Source organism: Acomys minous, assembly GCF_964271855.1.
Source record: "Acomys minous genome assembly, chromosome: 13".
Lineage (NCBI taxonomy): Eukaryota > Metazoa > Chordata > Mammalia > Rodentia > Muridae > Acomys > Acomys minous.
The window spans coordinates 87,560,556-87,580,925 of NC_140495.1; the positions used below are offsets into that span (position 1 = coordinate 87,560,556).

At 42.5% G+C, this 20,370-nt stretch overlaps 1 protein-coding gene across 1 annotated transcript in view; it reads left to right on the forward strand.

Annotated features, from left to right (window-relative positions):
* Window positions 1–17,566: 17,566 nt before the first annotated feature.
* Window positions 17,567–20,370, forward strand: part of MICU1 (mitochondrial calcium uptake 1) — a 153,972-nt gene continuing 151,168 nt past the window's right edge. The window contains exon 1 of the mRNA XM_084753577.1: window positions 17,567–17,724. The gene's annotated coding sequence lies outside the window, so the exon portion shown is untranslated. The remainder of the gene's footprint in view (window positions 17,725–20,370) is intronic.

Below are 20,370 nucleotides of genomic sequence, written 5' to 3' on the forward strand. Positions count from 1 at the left end.
CCTACTCTGACCCTTAGGTATTCCCGCTCACCTCACATCAGGGGTGATGTCTTCTGTGTTCAGACAGTGGGTCTGGAAATGCATTGTAACCTATGGAACCATATACATGTACTTACTGCCACCTCAATAAATATTGATGGAGTACTTGAAGTAAGAATGATCAAGATACATATATATATATATATATATATATATATATATATATATATATATATATTGAGACAGGGTTTCTCTGTGTAGCCTTGGCTGTCCTGGACTTGGGTTGTGGACCAGGCTGGCCTTAAACTTAAACAGGGATCCACCTGCCTCTGCCTCCCGAGTGTTGGGATTAAAGGCATGTGCCACCACCGCCCGGCAGAACTGTATTTTTTTATTATGTTTCTTTTTAGCATATACATTTATATTATTACACATGGGTAAAATAAACCACATACAGCAGGAAGAATCATGAGACAATCAGGAATTATATAAATGTTACATCCATGGTGATTTGGCTGTTTGTATGTGGCAAACTTGAAGTAAACATCTTTCCCATCTTGTTGGGTCTAAATTACTGAAATGGAGATTGATATCTATCATATTTCATCTCTATTAACTTAATATTTTTTTAATATTTTATCAGTTTATTCATATTACATCTCAATTGTTAGCCCATCCCTTGTATCCTCCTATTCCTCCCTCCCCAGAACTATATTTTTTAAAAGATTTTTTTTGTAGGGGACTGGAGAGATGACTCACTGGTCAAGAGTACTAGCTGCCCTTCTAGAGGACCCAGTTCTGATTCTCAGCCCACACATGACAACTGACAGCTGTTTATAACTCCAGTTCCGGGGACTCTGACACCCTCGTCTGGCTTTCATAGGCACAACATGCACACAGTGCACATACACAAACACAGACAAAACACTCATACACATAAAACCTTAGAAAAATAGATTCTAAACAGTATTTGTTTTTATTTGTATTCATGTGTACAGGGGCAGGGGACTTCATAGGCCAGAAGAGGATGTCAGATCTCCCAGAGCTGGTGCTATAGGCAACTGTGAGCTACCTGAAATGGTTGCCGGGAATTCAGGTCCTCCGGAAGAGCAGCAAGCACTCTTAATGGCTGAGCAATCTCTCCAGCCTAAGAATAACATTTTAACACTAGAGACTAGATGTGCGCACACCGATTGCCACAGCACTTGGGGGAGGGGCAGGGAGAGACAGAGACAGAGACCAGCTGTAGGAGTGAGTCCCATTTTGTGCAGATGCCTGCAGAGGGGCCAGAGCGGATGTCAGATCCCCCGATGCTGAAATTACAAGGTGGTTACAAGCTGCCAGGCAAGGGTGCTGGGAACCAAACTCTGGTCCTCTGCAAGAGCAACGAGTGCTGTTACCGGAAGCCATCTCTCCAGCCCCTTTCCTGAGCTACACAGTGAGCTGGAGGCTAGCCAGGGCTATAGGGTGATACATTGTCTAAAAAAAAAAAAAATCCATAAAACAAACAAAGAATAAACAGAAGACAAGAAAAAGAATTTGCTCTCAAGAAAGATACTGACCAACATGCCAGTCACAGCTTCTACTACTGACCTGGCCTATATCAAGAAAAAGCTTTTTTACTTCGTTCACCCATGATCATATTGTCACTATGTCCCTAAAACTAGGCATTTACTCAATCGAACCTGGGAACATGCTGGACCTATCTGATTCACACTGGTGACCTGGGTAGGTAATATAAGAAACAGAGTGACACTAAAGGAGAGAAAGGTGCACTTGCTGTAACCTGAGACCGAACACATCAATGGGAAGCTTGCAGTTAATCTCACTGATCTTTTTAAGTTTCTTCCTAGGAAACGAAACTCACAGGAATGGTGAAAGATCTGCTTTAGGAGATACGTGGAACACATATGAACACTTGATTTTTGACAAAGAAGCCAAATCTATTCAATGGAAAAAGGATAGCATCTTCAACAAATGGTGCTGGTCTAACTGGATGTCTACATATAGAAAGATGCACATAGACCCATATTTATCACCATGCAGAAAACTCAAGTCCAAGTGGATTAAAGACCTCAACATAAAACCAGAGACACTAAATCTATTAGAAGAAAAAGTGAGGAAGAGCCTGGAACTCATTGGCACAGGAGACAACTTCCTGAACAGAACACTAACAGCCCAGGCTCTAAAGTCAACAATTAATAAATAGGACCTTATGAGGTGGAGAAGCTTCTGTAAGGCAGAAGACACTGTCAACAGAACAAAGAGACAACCTACAGACTGGGAGAAGATCTTCACCAACCCTACGTCTGACAAAGGATTAATATCCAAAATATATAGAGTTCAAGAAATTAAACATCACCAAAACAAACAACCTGATTGAGAAATGAGGCTCAGAACTAAACAGAGTTCTCAACAGAGGAATACTAAATGGCTGAGAAACACTTAAAGAAATGTTCAGCATCCTTAGTTATCAAAGAAATGCAAATCAAAATAACTCTGAGATTTCATCTTACACCCATCAGAATAGCTAAGATCAAAAACTCAAGTGACAGCATATGCTGTCAAGGATGTGGAGAAAGGGGAACACTCCTTTATTGCTGTTGGAAGTGCAAACTTGTACAACCACTTTGGAAATCAATCTGGTGCTTTCTCAGAAAATTGGGGATAGGGCTACCTCAAGATCCAGCTATTTCACTCTTTCGAATATACCCACAAGATGTTCCACCACACAACAAGGACATATGCTCAGCCATGTTCATAGCATCCTTATTCATAATAGCCAGAGCCTGGAAACAACCTAGATGTCCCTCGGTCAAAGAATGGATAAAGAAACTGTGGTACATTTACACTATGGAATACTACTCAGCTATTAGAAACAAGGAAATCCTGAAATTTGCAGGCAAATGGATGGAACTAGAAATGATCATCCTGAGTTAAACCAGACCCAGAAAGATACACATGGTATATACTCACTTACAATTGGACACTAGCCCAACAGAGATGTCCCCTGAAAGTCTTCACTTAGCCAGAGATTGGGATAGACACTGGGACTTCCCATTGGGACTCTAGGTGAGAGAGGTAAGGAAGAACCAGGAAATAGAAGGATCCAGAGGATCCTAGAAACCTACAAGAAGACCATTAAGGCTGGAAGATCTGGATCCAGGAGGGTCAGCTCAAAGTACTATACCAACCAACCAAGGACAATGCATGCAGTAGACCTAGAACCCCTATCCAGATCTAGCGAATGGACAACACAGTCTCCACAGTTGTGTGGAGAGCAGGGACTGACTTGGGCATGAACTCTGGTGCTCCCTATTTGACCCACTTCCCCTTGGTTGGGAGACCTCGTGACACTCAGAGTAAGCAGGCTACCAGGGAAAGATCTGGTAGGCTGTGATCTTATAGTTGGGGACAAAACCCCCTTCTGTCACAGGCCTAAGGGAAGGGAATAGGATGAAAGAGGGAGAGAGGGGGAACAGGAAGATAAAAGTGAGGGGATAACAATTGGGATGTAATCTGAATAAATTATTAAATAATTGTTTTTTAATTGAAAAAAAAAGAGAGATAGGTAGAGAGCTGGATGGTTGGGTAACAACAGGTGAGCTATGGTAGCTATGAAGGTGCCCCACTCAGATCCCCTTTAGAACTTGTTGCAAACAGTGCAGCTGACTGACAGAGAAAGCACCCATGGCTCCATTGTACTGCTACATAAGACTGGTTAAATTTTCAGGTACGTCCCGAATGCTAGCCTATCCAGTATATACAACTGTTACCATTACATAGAGCAATCACAAAGGCATTTCATTAAAAAGGAAATCTGGAAAGTAAAAAGAAAATCTGGCTCCAGTGAGTTCATTTAAAATTGAGCTTTTAGGTCCCTGTGTGTCAATAGTGCAGACATCAAATCCGCACCATCTCAGTCAAACTGAAGGGATTATCTTCAGAATAAAGCTGGGTTCTCACCTGATTAAGTCCAGTACCAACAATGTTACATATGCAGAAAATTACAAAGAACAAATCCTGGGGACAATTGTGTTTCGAATATTAAGGGTTCCTACCTACCAAAAGGCTCAGATACTGAAGGCCTGGTCCACAGCTGGAAGAACCCACCTCTTAGGAGTGTACGGATCATAGGGATCTGCCTTCATCTATGGCTCAATCGCTTGATGGATTCACGTGAAGGGAAGGGATGGAACGTAGGAGGCGGGGCCTAGTTGGAGGAAGTACGTCAGGAAGATACCCTTTGTTCCCGCCCCTTATCTTTTTCCTTTGTAACATAAGCAGAGCTGCTTTGTCCCGCTACAAGCGCCCTACTGTGATTTTCAACCTAGCTTTAGGCCATTAGCAGCAGAGACAGCTGAGCACAGACAGAAACCACCCATGAGCCATGAGCCACTGCAAGTCCTTCCTCCTTTATGCTGGTCTGTCATGTATTTGTCACAGTGACAAATAACTGACATGAAGAATTGGGGAATGGCAGTTTCCAACATTTTGTTCCCAGTGTCAAACTAGTCTGCTGTAGCTGTTAGTTGAACATTTCAATTTGAAACGAAAAGAATGCCAAATTTGTTCAGAAAGCCGTTTTTTGTTTTGTTTGTTTGTTTGTTTGTTTTTGAGCTGATCACCCAACCTTGCACAGAGGCTGAGTCTAAGCTTCTGTCTGTCTGTCTATTTACTTTTTTATAATTCAAAAATCTGAGACAGTGTCTTAATATGTAGCTCTGGTCCAGAACTTGCTAGGTAGACCAGGCTAGCCTTGAACTCTGAGATTGGCCTGTCTCTGCCTCTCAGCATGACCATCACACCTGGCTTATTTTAACTTTTAAAATATCATTTCAGGGCTGGAGAGATGGCTCAGAGGCTAAGAGCATGGCCTGCTCTTCCAAAGGTCCTGAGTTCAATTCCCAGCAACCACATGATGGCTCACAACCATCTATAATGAGAGCCGGTGCCCTCTTCTGGTGTACATGCAGGCAAAATACTGTGTATATATGATAAATACATAAATCTTTTAAAAAATATTTCATATATTCCATGATGGCCTCAAACTGGATATGTAGTCACAAGTGTATAATCAATAATTAATTCATGTTTCTCAAAAGATGTAGATTCTATTGATGAAAAACCAAGAAAATATTTTAGGCTAGATTAGTACTAAATCCTCTATCTTCAGTTTTTCTCATTTTATTTTATTTTATTTTTTTAATTTCCTGCCTTTCCAGAAAACTAGAAGTGATGTGGAGGTCAGAGGACAATTTGGGAGTTGGCTCTTCTTCTACCTTGGGTGTTAGAAATTGAACTCAGATCCGCAGGTTTATAAAGCGAGTGCTCTCACCTGCTGAGCCACCTCAAAAGCTCTAGGGAGCCAGGCAGGCGTGGTGTCTTCCTACGGTTTAGCTGTTCATCATCATCGATCCACTTCAAGATGCTCCAGAGAATGCTTCTACCTTCTGGCTTCCTGAGTTCCAGCTGCTGCGGTTGCAGTCACTTTTGCTGAGTTGCTGGTTTGCTGTTTAACAGGTCTGCTGGACTCCTGACAATGAAGGGTGGAATTACTCCAAGGAACTGAGTCCAAAAAGGTCTACTTCTCCTGTTCCCATTAACTTCCTTTCTTTCCTATCTAGGGTAGATGGATTGGAAGGGAGGTGTAAGCATTAAAGAACCCCAAATAAAGTAGGTTTGGAAAAGATCAAAGCCTATAGGTACAGACTTTTAAAACTTAGGTAAGGAAAGACCTCCTCAAGTTTTGTTTTGTAAGAAAGAAATTCCTGAGTTCAATGCTCATTCTGCTTAGATAGGAGAAGCCGAGAGAGAAAGAGAGAGAGAGAGAGAGAGAGAGAGAGAGAGAGAGAGAGAGAGAGAGGGAGGGAGGGAGGGAGATTTAGCACCTGCAATATCCTGCTAACCCAAGAAATCTTCAGAATTGTCTCAGTTATAGCTCAGGTAACATTGAACAATACTTAATCATTCCCAAGACAGGGTTCCTTTTTGTTGTAAACAAGGTGTGATATAAGTAATGTAGTGCCTCCTGCAAATATTCAAGACTCTCCTGAAAGACTAAGTAAGTGCCTTTACAGACTAGTTCTTATAATATGTGTTTCAAGTTAATTCTGAATCTTTTTGTAGATGATGAACAAATAAATCATCTAGATACCAATCTAGGTAGAACCCTTGTGAAAACTTGTTTTAAATCTCTATGTATGACTTGCAAAAAAAAAAAGAAGGATGAGAGGATTTCCCTGTGGTATTACTATCTTTACACTCTTGACTTTCAAAAAATAAAAGCAAACAAATATTGATAGTCTTATCTATAAGAATTCTAACCATGATAAAACATGAGTTCTACTAGTGTCAGTTCTTCAGATTCAACTGGTACCCCCCACACCAGCTGTCAAACAGCTTGGATTTAATATACTTAGGATATTCATTTCTATGTACAAGATTCGACACAAATGCTTCTCTCTGGCCATCAGGCTTAACAGGTTAAGACACCAGTGGGAGAACTGATGCATGGGGCATTAGTCCTTAGTCTGTCAGATCTTCTACTGTTGGAGCGACTCCTTGGTTACTTTAGGTTCTTAAGAATAATGAGGAAATTTAGAAAGTGGGAAGGACTGAATTTAACTTAAACAGACTCTGTGTTTTAGTTATTTCTTACAAGTGTGGAAGAAAATGCCCCTAAGATCCCATACATTTAGAGCAAGCAATCTGGGCATAGAGGAGACAGGTTTGCATTCTACCTAACATAAAGTTCTTTCCTCAGAAGAGAATTTGATGTCGATCTCAGTTGTGGGCAGCAGGTCTCTCTCTACCTAGTAGCTTTATAGAAGCAGAGTTGCATGACAGGAAGTGATGATTTTGAGTAACAGTTATGGGCTCCAAAAAAGGAACTCTTTTAACTTGTTTTGAAACTCCCACCATCAGAAAGTTGCTACGCTTATGAGTTCAAGCTGATTTAAAGGAACTGTGGAAGAAGCTTAGCAGACACTTCCTTGGAGCCCCGTCAACACTGACAGCTGCAGGAACTCCAAAGCGTGTTCCAATTTCCTCATATCGTAAAGGGCCAGTCTTCCATCCGGTACCCTTTTTTTTTTTCTTTCTTTCTTTTTTAAATTACATTTTATGTGGTGGAGGAGAGGCACATGTGTGCCATGGTGCATATATATGGTGGGAGAGCAAGTTGTGAGACTTGGTTATCCTCTTCTACTAAATGAGTCCAGTGGTCCAACCCAGGCTGCCAGCAGCAGGTGCCTTTACCCGCTGAGCTGTCCTACTGGCTCTTCCATTTTTATAATAGCAATAGGCATCTCTATCAACAGGGGAAACACTGGAAATAATGGTGTGGGGTGTGTGTGGGGTGTGTGTGTGTGGAGGTGTTTGCTCATGAGTGTATACATGCACACATGTGTAGTGTGTAGGTGGGACTGAACTTGGCCTTGTAAGTTATACCTCTGAGCTATAACTCCCAGTCTCTAGATGTCTTAAAGTTGAGGTTTCTGCAACTATTGTAATTAAAAGGCAATTAATCTGCTTGATGCTTCTCTTTTTGGCCTAATGTCCTTTCAAAACATAATTCTAGATGCTATGATTCTGTTAGGAGAACTATCACCCAGTCTTTCCTTAGTAAGACATTTATTTCTGTATGCAGTTTCTAAAACTTAACACATTATAGTTTAGACTTTGAATGTCACCCAAAGGCCCATGCATTACAGGTTTGGTCCACAGAGTAGGGCTGTACTTGGGAGAGAGTAGAGCCTATAAGAGTTGGAACTTGTGGAGATCTTAATCTTGGGGCATGCCCTGAAAGGAAAGTGGGAGACTGAATCAAATCTCACGGGCTTCACATATGCTAGGCAAGTGCTCATACGTGAGATACTGTCTTAGGGTTTTCTGTTGCTTCAACAAAGCACCATGGCCAAAGAAACTTGGGAGGAAAAGGGATATTCCACATCACTGCTCGTCATCAAAGGAGGCCAGGCCAGGCACTCAGTCAGGGAAAGGACCTGGAGACAGGAGCTGATGCAGAGGCCATGGATGGGTGCTGCTCACTGGCTTGCTTCTCATGGCTTGCTCAGCCTGCTTCCTCATAGAACCAGGGACCACTACCCTAGCACCACCCATAGCGGGCTGGGACCTCGCCCTCCCACATCGATCGCTAATTAAGAAAATGTCCTACAGGCTTGCCAACTTATAGAGCCATTTTCTCAATTGATGCTCCCTCCTGATTGCTCTAGCTTGTATCAAGTTGACATAAAACTAGCCAGCACAGATACCGTGCTGTTGAAAGCTTTTCTTTCTTTCTTTCTTTCTTTCTTTCTTTCTTTCTTTCTTTCTTTCTTTTTTTAAAGAAATGCTACATTAAAGACATTCTGGAAAAAAAAAAACAGATGAAAGGCAAGAAAAAAAAATCACCAGAGAAAAATTAAGAGAATTTCCTGTTGAAGAATTTAAGGAAGACAGGCACAGAGAAAAGTAGCCAAATAAAAGAAGAGAGCCAAGAAGTAATTATTAACAAAAGAAAGCAGAGAGTAGTAAAAGGACACTGTAGCAGTCTGCATGCCTCCGACGTGAGTAACCTAGACACAAAATATTAACAAAGTATTAGCCTGTGCTGTAGCGGAAGGGAAAAAGCGTGGCTTACTTACCTAATACTAAGAGTTCCCACCACATCACTTTTAAAATATTCACCACAAGGGGAAAATGTACAAAGGATATAAGCAGACCACTGAAAAGACAAGTGGACCTTTAGAATATAAAATAGCTCAACTTCCTTCAAAGTAAAAAAAAAAAAAAAAGGAAAACTGCAATGAGACATTACATTTCACCTAATCAGACTGGGAAAACACAGAAGTCTGATAACACACTATGTTGGGGAAGAATATGGGCAAACACACATACTTGTTTGTGGAGTATACATTTTTGTGGCAGTTTTGTAAAACGCTATCAAAGTAAAAGAAAAATTCAGTTATTTTGGTTTTGAGTTTTTGCTTGTTTGTTTTTTGTTTTTTCTTTCAGAAAGGTCTCATTGCTCCAGCTTTTGAGTTCTGTCAGCAGGCAGCCTTCAACTGTCAGCCCTTTCAAGTTTGCCTCAGCTGCAGAGCAGAGGCCTCTCTCAAGGACAAGTTTTCCTGGGGGCAGCCCACAGCCTCCGTTTGACAAGGACTTATTTTCACCCTATGCATGAAGACTGATGAGTCACTTGAACTCCACAGCTTCCCTGCGGCCTTAGCTAAGGTCCACGGGGGCAGCAGGGGTCAGTCAACTTCTCCTTAATAACCACTCTTGCTTCCTCTCCCTTCTGTAGCTGTTGAATTAATTCAAAGGCACTTCTAAAACCACTTCCCGAACTCTGAGGTTCGCACCCAAATTCTGTTTCCCAGAGAAACCAGTGTGTGTACATTTTGCCCCGCAATGATAGCTCTAGAAGCTGATTGATACCCACAACTTATTCGCTGCAGATTATTTGGAAAAGCAAAAATTGTTAACAACCTAAGTGCCTGACCACACAAATCAGGTGACTAATTAAATAAAAGTGGGAGGCAGAGGCTGGTGCATCCCAGAGATCCAGGCCAGCCAGGGCTATACAGAGACACCCCCAACCCCTCAAAAAACAAACAAAGGAAAGGTCTGTTAATGAAATGAAGGTCTTCAAAGTGTGTGTGTGTGTGTGTGTGTGTGTGTGTGTACACGCGTACGTGTACACGCACGGCTACATTTTTAATTTTTTAATTTTCATTATTTGTCCTACTTTGCTCTCCGTTACTGTGAGAAAACATGATACCAAAAGGCAAGTTGGAAGGAAAGAGTTTATTTGGTTTACATGTCATCATGAGAGGAAGTCAGGGCAGGAACGTGGAGGCAAGGACTGGAGAAGAGGCTAGAGAGGAGCTTACTGGTTTGTTCCTCGTGCTTTGCTCAGCCTGCTTTTCTTTCACCACCCAGGACCAGGCTCGGGTGAGGGAGGAACGGAGGACACCACCCACAGCAGGCTGGAAGATGCACCACAGACTTGCCTTACGGGACGATGAAATAGAGCTATTTCCTCAGTTGAGTTCCCTCTTTCCAGAGGACCATAGCCGTGTTGGGACAGCATTGTAAAACATTTCTTGGCTTGTTTAATGTTTATTATATAATTTGTGTGTGTGTGTGTGTGTGTGTGTGTGTGTGTGTGTGTGTGCATGCTCACGATGCCATAGCGCAAATGTAAAAGTCTGAGTACAACTTTGTGGCGCTGGTTCCCTCCTTTCACATTTACAGAGCCATCCTGTTGGTCCTTTGTTGCTTTTTTTTTTTTTTGAGATAGAGTCTCATGTAGCCCAGGCTAGCCTTAAACTACATAGTCGACCTTGAGCTTTTGATCCTCCTGCCTCTACATCCCCAAAGCTGGGATTACTAGCTGTATACCACCACACCTGGCTTCTAAATGTAATCTTATAAGAACGAAAGATGGAGGAGTAGGAGGGAGAAGGAGGACATGAAAATACATATGAGCAAAGTAAAAGGACAATGTATATAGAAATGCTGAAACCTGTTATTTTGAATGCTTAAGAATTATAAAGCTACAGAAAACCAACGTCATTGGTTGCTTATAGGCAACCATCTTAAATTTAAATAAACCAAGTAAATTTAAATGCCTTGGGAACAAAGATACAAGGGAGATTTTTATACGTGTGTGTGTGTGTGTGTGTGTGTGTGTGTGTGTGTGTGTGTGTATTTGGCTTTTTTGAGACAGGGTTTCTCTGTGTGGCCTTGCCTATCCTGGACTTGCTTTTGTAGACCAGGCTGGCCTCAAATTCAAGAGATCCACCTGCCTCTGCCTCCTAAATGCCACTACCACCTGGCCCATCTTAAATATTTAATTATTTAAAATTTTTAAATCCTAGCCAGGCATAGTGGCACAGACCTTCAATCCCATCACTTCAGGGGCAGAGACAGGTGGACCTCTGTGATTTCTGTTTGAGGATAGCCTGGTCTACACTGTGAGTTCCAGGACTTCATAGCAAGTCCCTGTCTCAAAAATAAATAAATAAATAAATAAATAAATAAATAAATAAAATTTAAATCACGTGTGGGGCTGGAGAACTAGCTCAACAATGGGAGCACTGGGTGCTCTTCCAAATGACCTGGGTTTGATTTTCAGTACTTAAGGGGGGGCTCCAACCACACATAACTCCAGTTCCAGGGGATCCAACACCCTCTGCTGGCTTCCATAGACATCAGAAACATGCTTGACGCACAGCCATGCATAGAGACACATACAGATAAAATTTAAAAATAAGTCATGCAAATGCATGGGTTTGAATTGAAACCTATGTGTTTGTGGGGCTGGAGAGATGGCTCAGTGGCTAAGAGCAGGTGCTATTCTTGCAGAGGCCCCAGGTTCAGATTTCAGCCCCACATCAAGTAGGCTCACAGCTCCCTGTAACCCCAGCTCCAGGAGATGCTACATTGCTTCAGACACACGTACACATCGGGATATACACATACTATGGGCCCCTGAACTGTACTCAGTATTAATCTGTGGGCTTAGTGTGAAGCATCTCAGCTCGCTTTCTGAACCCCTCTTCTGGCCGTATAGAAATTCACTTGAGTTTGGGTCTGTTTGATTTTGGTGTGTGATTATTTTTATTTATTTGCAAGCTTTATTGTAGTAAAGTTCATACAACTAAAAAAGATGAATGCAGAAAAGTGTCACATAGCTATTAGAAAGAAACGTGGCTTTTAAAAATATAAAAACTATAGGCCCATGGCTTTGATAAAATGAAGATTAACAAATACATGTTAAATAATAAATGAAAACCCATATCGTATATCATTTTTGTATTTTAAAAATCTACGCATATATACCGATGTATATACATATACACATACTGACACAACATGGAAAAGTTTTGAAGGGTATAAATATTGACTAATATTATCATTATGGGGGCTTTACAATGGAGAAGAGTATTTTTCTTTTTCTTCCTTTTCCTTTTTTAGACAGAGTCTCACTATATAGCTGTGGCTGACCTGGGTGTCTCTATGTAGACTAGACTGGCCTTGAACTCACAGAGAGCCACCTTAAGGCCACCTGCCTGGTCTTCTGGGATTAAAGGCCAGAACCACTACATCCAGTTCTAAGCATTTCTAAATCATTTGAATTTAAAGATAAGTATGGCTTGTCATTTAAAATGTTAAAAAAAAATTCAGATTGGAGAAAACAAATAGTAGCAATTATTTTATAGGAAAAAATCAGATTCTTATAAAAAGACTGAAAATCTAATCACCAGGGGTAAAAATAATACTGACCGCATTTGCTCTCTTGTTTAACATTGATTCCAGAGGCACTAGGATCAACGTTTTGTTTGTTTGTTTGTTTGTTTGTTTTTGTTTTTGTTTTTGTTGGTTTTCAAGACAGGGTTTCTCTGTGGATAGCCTTGGCTGACCTGGATTCACTTTGTAGACCAGGCTGGCCTCAAACTCACAAAGATCCGCCTGCCTTCTGAGTGCTTGGATTACAGGAGCGTGCCAGCCTGGCACAACTGATGAATTTCTTAATCATGAATGAAAATGAGGAAATGAAGGCTTCACGGCATGGTTGGGAAGACAGTTTTTATTGTAGATATGAGGGACTGTACAGTCAGAGGCGTCTGGAAAGGTTCAGGCTGAACTGGGCCATGGCGGGGGTGGGGGGTGGGGTGGGGGCGGTGAGAGCGGGCGGGTAGGAAGAGCCAGAAAGACAGAGAAGAGATGAGAGGTTGGGGTTGGCGGGGTGGGGATGGGGGGCGGGGGGGAGGGCCCAGGGGCGAGAGGAAGAGAAGAGGTCAAGGGGACCAAGAAAGAAGTCTCAGGTGGTGGTGGCGCACGCCTTTAGTCCCAGTACTCAGGAGGCAGAAGCAGGCGGATGGCTATGAGTTCGAGGCCAGCCTGGTCTACAAAGTGAGTCCAGGACAGCCAAGGCTAACACAGAGAAACTCTGTCTCGAAAAACAAAAAACAACAACAACAAAGAAAGAAAGGAAGGAAGGAAGAAAGAAAGAAAAAAGAAGTCTCAGACCAAGATAGCATGTGGCCAAAATGGCAGGTTTGCATATAGGAATGAGAGGCTGCAGAAAGGACGCGGAGCCCCTGGGCTGGAGAGGTTTAGGATAGGGACACGGTGAGAGATGCTGGGAGAAGCCGCAGTTACTGCGCAAGCCATGTCCAGGGTTTGAGAGCTGACAAAGACATTAGAAGCGAATTAGAAGAAATTGGCCATTTGTAAATGATTAACAGTATATAATAAACAAAAACAATAAAAAGAACAACAAAATGCCCTGTCATCCAACTGTAGTAATAAAATCAATCGAAGCAAAGCTGAGGAAGGAGAATCTGCAGTTAGAGGCCAGGCTGGGCTGTGTCGTAAGACTGACTATAAATAGATAAATAAATAAATAAATAAATAGGTAGATAAATAAATGCGGCTGCTAAAGCTCTAAATAATTTTAGAAAAAAATTAAATAAATGAGAAAAATGAAGGAAGCACTTTTTAAATTATACCATAATAAGATAAAACAAAACTAACACATTAGAATTGGACAAAACAAACAAACAGGAAAGAAAGAGCCAAGAAGGCACAAGAACCAGAGACCCACTTGTTCCACACTCAGGAATCCCATAAAAACACGAAAACGGAAGCCATAACATATCTGCAAAGTATCTATAGGGTAAAAACAGAGAAGAAATTATATATATGAAATTAAATTAAATTAAAAATAAGATAAAAATTTTAAAGTGCATGCACGAGAGAGAGAGAGAGAGAGAGAGAGAGAGAGAGAGAGAGAGAGAGAGAGAACGCACATGCGTGTGCGTGTGCACCCTGACATGTCATTGTGAGACAAGGAAGCTCCATTGATGCTATTGAGGCCATTTTCTGTTGGCATCTGCTGCTGAGCATGCAGCCTACCCTTAAGAGTAGTTAAAAACAACCTTTTTTAAGTATAAAATTTTGAACAAGCTGAGTGGTGACACACACCTTTGATGCCAGCTCTCCGGAGACAGAGGCAGGCAGATCTGTAAGTTCAAGGGCCAGCCTGGTCTGCAGGGGAAGTCCCAGGACAGTGAAGGCTGCACACTGAAAACTCTGTCTCAAAAAATTTTTTTAATGCTTGAGGGGAAAAAAAATCATATAGTACAGGGAGCCCCTGAATATCATTTACTCGAATGCATCAGCTTTGAACACTTCATGTATCGGCTTTATCAGTCTGCCCGGCTATTTCATTTCTTCCAGCCCCTTTGGGAACAGGTTGTATACATCAAGCCCTCTTACTTTCCCGCACATCATGTTAAATCCCGAGACAAAGATTCCTTCACGGAACCACACAATTACCAAATGTAGGATCTAGGTTTATCTAATCGATGGTCCATATTCCAATCACTTCCATTGTCCCAATAAACTTTCTACAAGGTTTTCCCTATTGGTACGTTTCAATTTAGGGATCATGTCCCCAACTCCAGTGGCCCAGTCTCCTTAGGGCTTTTTACTCCTCAAAGCTAGGTACTTCCCCCTTTTGTTTTCCTTTCACACACACAAAAAAAATCTAGCTTCTCATAAGCCTCTTACCTACCACTTTAGTACCACTTGATGATGTTTGCTCAGTCTTTACCATGATTGTTGCAAACTGGTGGGTTTTTTGTTTGCTTGTTTGTTTGTTTGTTTGTTTGGGTTTGGTTTTGTTTTGTTTTTCCCAATCTGCCTTCTTTGGCTTTATCAGTGGGAACCATTTGTTGAGGGAGCAGCCGTCCTCCTCCCTCCATTTGTGCAGCTCCTGCTCTCTCATTACTAAGGACTCTTGAGCTCTTGTTTTATTCAGCGGGTTATAGCCCATTGCTCTTCTTTCAAGTATCCCACTGTTGGCCATTTCTTAGCCTCTCAAGCCTTTGGCATGTGCCTTTCTGTTTCCTGGGCGCAACCTTACTTTCCAGCAGAAGACGTTGCCCATCATCTTGTACCTTTCTGCTCTCGCCCTGAATTCAGCCGTTTCTCCACGACGTCCTGATTCCTTTCAGTAGAAAGCTGCATTTAGAAATCAAAATTGGAGAAGCGATTCTTTAATTTTGTAGTTACCTTTAACCACAAGACGAAGAAGAATATATTTAGATTTTATAGTTGATTTAGCTGGTCTTCGTTGCTTCCTTTATGAGAAAAAAAAAAGGAACAGTTAAGGCTTTTAATTTGTTTCTTATTTATTTGAATATAATTATTTCTGGCCATAATCATTAGGAAAGAACACACACATCTACAATAGCACCTAAGACCTTACTTCTGGATGATACTGGGATATAATAGCTCTTCAAAAGAATTTGTGGAATGGGATGTAGTTTAATGCTAGAGTGATTCCTAGAATGCAGAGTCCTCAGCACGACCAAAGAAAGAGGAAAGCCTTGGGAGTCTGTGTAGGCTTTAAAAGACCATAATTTATAAAACTCTGAAGATAAATATAATGAAGGATGGTGAGTCTCTTTTGAATTCATTTGGAAGAAATTGAATGAAAGCTTTGTGAAATTGCGCTTGCTTCACTCAGATGCCTGTTACAGGAGATATTACTTTTCACAGTGGTGTAATAAGTTGAGCCTGCTGTGGTAACACCTGGCATTGTTACTTTTATGTATGTGATAAAAATAGATACCTAGGAAATGCTTGAAAGTATGTCAATTTATGTGTTAGCGAATTGAAAAAAAAGTCTCTCTCTTGATAACATAGAACTTTCAACATAATGTCCTTTTGCTATACTGAAGGTAAAATAGAGATATTTTATGCTATGGCATGGAGAAAAAAAACAAATCCACTTCTTTTCCCATATAACATTTGCATGGAAATCATGTGGAACTATGAAAAATCCAGATTTCTGAGTATCATTCTAGTCCAATTAGTGTACCTTATGATCCAGGAATCAGTGTTATTTAAAATGAGTTAGGCATAGTGGTGCATGCCTATAATCCCTGCATGTTGGATCCTGAGGTAGGAAGATTAAAAACAGCATGGGCACTCTGGCCTATATAGAAAGACCTTGTCTCAAAAAATAAACCCAGAAATTGCCCCCAGATATGTGTGGTGCATTTGATCATCAAAGTGGGGACTACTGGCTTGGGAAGGGGGAAAAAAAGCTGCCTGGGTGGATGACTATTTCTCATACATTTATTTACATATTATTATGTAGGGCGGTGTGCGTGTATGAGGGGGTGGCACATATACTATGGTGTGCATATGGATGGAGGTTGGAGAACAACTTGCTACGCGTGCAGCTGAGGACAACCTTGAACTCCTGACCCTTCTGCCCCTGTCTCCCCAGCGCTTAAAGTCATATATTAGCATGCCTAACTTAATCGTTGCCTTGCTCGATCCTGATGTGTTGTTATTTGTTTGGTTTGGTTTTTACAGACAGGGTCTGGAGACTACCCAGGCTGCCCTCAAACTCATTACGTGACTAAGTGTGGCTTTGGACTCCTGCTCCTACTGCCTCCGTCTCTCAGGTGCCGCGATGACACCTGTATGCCACCCCACCTGGCTAAATGCTTTTTGTTCAAAACTTAGATATTGACGGTTTCTCTCTTTTCCTTGTTCAAATAAAGAGTTAATGTAGCCACACTTATTGTGGTCCCATGAGCCTCCAAAGTGTCCTGTGGCATTTATAATGCAACTTGAGCTTTACAATTATCAGAACTAGCAGACATGCTTCTCAAGAAGAGCATTGTGTACTAAGCACCTAATAATACACAGGGGAAACTTTTACTCCCTACCTATCTCCCTCTCTCTTTTCAGTTCAAGTACGTATGTATGCGCGGATGGATGGATGAGTGGATGGGTGGACGGATGTGTGTATGTGCCACAGCATGAATCTGAAGGTCAGGAGACAACTTGCATCAGTCAGTTCTCTCCTTCCCCCATATGTGTCCTGGGACTCAGATATGGGTTTATCAGGCTTGCCACCAAGAGCCCTTACCTGCTCTTTTCCGTAATTTGCAACAGGATGTCTTTAAGTAACGCAGTCCAGGCACACAAGCTATTGTGTTGCTACTGTAGTGTGTGTGTTCTTTCCTAATAATTACGGACAGAGATAATTATATTTAAGTAACTGGCCTGTAAGTTCCAAGTGTTGGGAGACATGTTGAGGAGCGTCTGGAAAGGAGTGAGAGTGAAGAATTGGAGGTGGGTAGGATTAAGACACATCATATACTTGTATGAAATTGTCAAAGAATAAATAGAATATGTTTAAAATAAAACAAAACAAAAACTAGTGTGAGCCTCTGGGCTTCTGAGTTTACCAGAGCGCAGGGTTTAAATAGAAAGAGGCACAGAAGAGGTGCATTTTGACAGCAGGGAAACAAAAGCAGCCCAGGAATGGGCGAGGGATGCTGCAAACCCGCCGGCTTTCCCGCGTAAACAGCGATGGGTGGGTGGGTGGGTGGGGCCTACTGTGGGCGGGGCCGGAGGTCAGGGCGGGCCCCCAGGCGAGGGAGGAGTCTTCAGCTGGGGCAGGACCCGAAACGTGGGCGGGTCCTGGGGAAGGGCGGGGCTGCTTACCCGCCCCCATGCTTTTTTTTTTTTCTCTTTGGTTTCCTCCCCGCTACGTTTCGCCAAGATCCCGACAGGCCCAGCGGCTAAGGGAGTCACGTGAGAGTGGGCGGTGGACTCAGCTGGGCTCCACGGTTTCTGCGTCTCTATGGTTGTCGGAGGTGGGCGGCTTTCCCCAAGTTGCTGCTGAGGCTGGAGCGCGGACGGGTGAGCGCGAGGACTCTTCTCGCTGTACGGAGACAGCGGTTTAGGGGAGGGAAAACGGGTAGGTTTTAGGGACGAGCCTTTCGTCTGGCTCCGAGATCCGGCCACTTTTCAGGTCCACCGGGGCAGCTGCCTTGGTGATGCTATCGGTGGTATGCTGAGAGGACTCTGGGTCCTTCGCTCCCTTCACCCTATCCCTTATCCCTGTCGGGGAGAACTTGTAGTGCCAGCCTCCGAGTGCATCCTCTCTACCCGCCACCAGGACACCGGGGTAGCCCTCACTGGCTCTCCTGGATTTCATGGATGTGGTCGAAAGTGTATGGAGGAGTTTACAGCTGTGGTAGAAAGACAGATACATTTATCGCAGACTAGAGAAAAGGGGAAAAGGCACTGGTTTCTTAGAGGAGCAGAACAAACTGCAGACTTCTCGGACTGTTCGGTTTTTATCCTCACCAGCGACTCTGCGTTCTCATTTCTCCCTCTTTCTGTTTGCGCCTGTTCCATTCGGGGCTACCCACACGATGTTTCGAGAATGAGCCAGGTATTATTGATTATACATGAGTGCTGGAAGAAGAGTTTAAGACGGACTGTTTTATAGTAAATTGTCACCTTTATTAATCTTAGGGTTTATCTTTTTTTTTTTTTTTGCTTTATTTTTACTGTTCCCTTGAAGGTGCTTGAAGTGTAAATATTTGTACATATAAATAGAGCAAATATTTTATAACTAAGAGTAAATAATTTCTGTCCTGCGATGCTTCAGAAAGATCCATTTTCTCCCCTGTTTGTTTATACATAGATGCTTTGATCCCACTTTTGGGGTGGCTCCCTTGATAGACCTCTGTTTACCTTAAAGCAGCCATTAAGGTCAGATGTGGAGGTGATATAGCAGCATCAGTAAGGAGTTTGTGCACGAGATGAAACAAGTCCGGAGTTGACAGCTGTTGGGGAGTTTGGCTTTTACTAGTTGTCAGCGTCATGAGACACAAACAAACAAACAGTTGGCCCGCAGGACCATCCTGAGTGTTCTCTGGTGTGGACAGCATGTGATGCTTGTTTAGAATCTCATCCTAAAGAGTTTGGGATGCCGCTCACCTGGGAAAGTGTTCTGACCCCCAGCTACTTTGTTTCGTTTGGATTGCCTTTGTGTTTTTGTTTTGTGTTCCTGAGAAAGTTTTCTCCCCTGTCACTCAGTTTGACCTTAAAGTCGGAATCCTTCTGGCTCACCCTACTGAACGGTGAGTGTGATTACAGGTGTGCCCACCCTGCGGGCCTGAGCAGGTTCTGTCCCCACTTCTCAAGAATCTCTGATTCTCTGTTCCACTTAAAGATATCATCGGTCGAGCCAGGCATGGTGGTAAATGCTTTTAATCCCAGCACTTGGGAAACAGAGGCAGGCTGATCGCTGTGAGTTCGAGGCCAGCCTGGTCTACAAAGGTACTCAAGGACAGCCAAGGCTAACACAGAGATACCCTGCCTCGGGGAAGGAAAAAAAAAAAAGGTATCATCAGTCTGGCTACCTACTCGTGTCAAGAAAGTGTCATCACTTTCTTGGATATCTGGATACTTGGACCCAAGTATCCATCCAGAGGGTCATAACATTAAAAATAATAACAGCAGAAAGTGAAGATTCAGGAGTGGCTTGTGTGCCTGGAGAGCGTGATAGAAACTAGTTAAGGGTGGCAAAAGCAAGAGAGTCACTGTCTTTATTGCTGTCTTCCTATGGTCTCATGGAGTAGTTACTATATTCTGTCTGTCTGTCTAGACAGTGTTTCACGGTGTTGCCCAAGCTGCCCTTGAACCCCTGGGCACAAACTACCCTGCCTCGGGCTCCTTAACAGTTGAGATGGCAGGCATGTGCCACTCTTTTTAGGCTTTTATACTCTCAAAGAGTTCATTCTAAGACTTGTCTTCTTATACTTAAGAAAAAAAACCCTAATAATATCTCCCATAATCACATGAAATAGCTGCAACTGTTATATTTAACTGAACTACGTCAGAGCTTTTGTTTTGTTTTGTTTTGTTTTTCAAGACAGGATTTCTCTGTGTAATAGCCCTGGCTGTCCTGGAACTCTCATAGACCAGCCTGGCCTCAAACTCATAGAGATCTGCCTGCCTCTGCCTCCAGAGTGCTGGGATTAAAGGCCTGAGCCACCACGCCAGGCGCTACCTTTTATTTTTATTTTTTATTTTTTATTTTGGTTTTTCGAGACAAGGTCTCTCTGTGTAGCCTTGGCTGTCCTGAACTCACTTTGTAGAACAGGCTGGCCTCAAACTCACAGCGATCGTCCTACCTCTGCCTCCCAAGTGCTGGGATTAAAGACATGTGCCACCACGCCTGGCTTAGGCAGGACCTTTTTGTCATAAAATTAATTAATGAAGTTCCACTCTCCACCCCCACAGCCTAATACTTAGTGGCAGTCTTTGCCTCAGCCTCCTGAGTGCTGGGATTATAAATATGTGCCTCTAGGCTGGCCAGTAAAGCCTTTCTTATATGTAATTTTTTTCACTTTTAAAGTTTGAAGGTAGTTTTAGCTCTTGAACAGTTTTTACAATGTTGAAAGCACATGCTACAAATTATCCATTTCCCCTCAAAGAGTTATTTGGTATAGTTCCTTTTTTGGGGGGGGGGCGGTCTACTTCCTTTTGTGT